Source organism: Morus notabilis, unplaced genomic scaffold (genome assembly GCF_000414095.1).
Source record: "Morus notabilis unplaced genomic scaffold, ASM41409v2 Scaffold54, whole genome shotgun sequence".
Lineage (NCBI taxonomy): Eukaryota > Viridiplantae > Streptophyta > Magnoliopsida > Rosales > Moraceae > Morus > Morus notabilis.
In genome coordinates, this window is record NW_010365453.1 from 319,805 (window position 1) to 322,174 (window position 2,370).

The following is a 2,370-nucleotide window of genomic DNA, read 5'->3' on the forward strand; positions in this document are numbered from 1 at the left end:
GTAAGTTTAAGAAAAATCATGTATATGTATATATGATTTAAAGGTTTCAAGCATGTATGTTTAAAAAGTATAGGTACATATGTATGTTAAGGAAACCGAGGTTGTAGCTAACAACCCTCGTTTTTGAGTATTTAAGTTTTAGAACGTTGCAACAGGTCATGCAACAAATAAATAAATTTTAAACATGACGATTTAAATGATTGATTTTAAAAGGGCTTTAAGATGTACTTGAATTTAAGATTTCTCACGAAATCCGTTTTAAAGTCAAAATTAAATGGCCCGATTGAATTGGCTAGTTTTAGAAAGGCTTTTAAAGAGCATTTGAAATAAGAGTTCAAATGCTGCTCTGTTTGAAAGATATTTTTAGAACGTTTTATCTTAACTGAAATTAAGAAAAGCTTTTAGAAATTTAGTCACTATGTCAGATAGTGACTGAGAATAGTCACTATGAGAGTGCAAAGTTTCAAGTAACCTGTATGACTTCAGCTAAGTGACCACATTCTTAATGGTTCGGACAAATTGACGAACCAATAAGTAAGCATTCGATTAGTAATAACCAATAATATTTTAAGGTCTAAGCATTATTATGAGTGTAGAATTAAAGAATTATAGAATAATCCCATGATTCAATATGTAGTATTACAGTTTGTACTACGTAGTAGCCCCAGAAACCACAAGGATGAACATTTTAATCCTAAAATATATGAAAGTAGTACATGACACTCAGAATTAGAGAGTTTCACGACAGTTGTATCGAAAGGATATTATGATAACCTAGGACCAAGATCAGATAGATCTGATACTGGAGTCTCAGCCGAATCAAGGATAGAAATGTATAGTCTAAGTTTATGTTAAGTTAAAAATAGTTCCGAGATCAATCACGATGGATTTCGTGGTAAGGTTGCCTAGAAAATCTGATAGTAACGTTGCGATTTAGATAATCAGAAACTGATTGACAAGATCTACATATTTTTATTGATCAAACTCAGTTATTCTATTAAGAGACAACCATTTCGCGAGTATGCAAGGGCAATAGGGTCAAGTTAAAGTTTAGTACAGCTTTCGACCGTAGACAAATGGCGAACCTGATAAGACCATTCAGACCCTAGAAGATATGCTGAGAGCATGTGTCATGGATTTTAAAGGGAACTGGGATAGGAAGTTACCTTTGATATAGTTTTCCTATAACAACAGCTATCACACGTCAATAGGAATGACACCTTACGAAGCTCTATACAGAAGAAAATGCAGGTCCCCAATTCATTAGTATAAACCTGGGGAGAAGCATTTAGAAATAATATACTTTATCAGTAGAACCACAGAGAATATGAGACTTATCATGAAGAAGTTCGATATAGCTCATAGTTGCCAGAAGAGCTATACGGATAAACGCCGCAGATTTATAGAGTTTTAGGAAGGAGACTAAGTTCTCCTAAAGGTGGCACAGATGAAAGGAGTAATGAGATCCTAAAGAGGATCTGTAAGGTTGCGTACAGACTAGCTTGCTGCTAGAATTAGCTACGGTACACAACGTCTTCCACGTGTTGAGATTGAAGAAATATGCGACTGATCCATTGCATGTATTGCACCAGGAACCTGTCAAAGTGCACGCAGTCCAGATCCTAGCTCGCGAGGAGAAAACCTTAAGGAATAAAGAAATTCCTCAGGTTAAAGTCTTGTAGTGAAATCATAATATCGAGGAAGCTACTTGAGAACGCGAATAGAATATGAGGAAACGCTACCCTGAGTTGTTTTAATTTTCGGGACGAAAATTCTTAAGGGGGGTAGATTGTAATGACTAAGAAAATTCCAGACTTTAAATAATACAATTTATTTATTTAAGCCAAGGATTTTCCTAGAAAATATTATGTGACTGAAGGATTTATGGAATCAATATATGTATTCCTAAATTCTGTAGCAGATTTCATGTTAAGTTCATGTTTTCGATCAAGTAAATTCGATCGATAAATTCTTGCCATACTTTAAGGCAGAATAATTTTCAGTACAAGTATAGTTTGAGAATCTTAATTTCAAGAATCTCCAAACACAGCATGATGTTAGCAGCGTAAAAAAAAAACGCACTGACATTTTTAAAGAAGAGAAAATCCTTAATTGCCAGATAGCTAGGTTAAAGTCACAAGATAGATACCTATAGTAGAAGGGTACGATGTGAGCTAAGGAGTTGGCACCGTCAGAAATAATGTCATTCCAGGATATAATGCAGAAAAGTTAAATTTAGAATTTATTCAGTCTAGAATTAATTTCAAGACTTGAAACAGTTTAAGATATTACGCGAGTAAGAATTTAACATGATATCAAAGCCGACGAGGATTTAACAGTTGAACTGTAAATAAACAGTAGAAAAAAAAA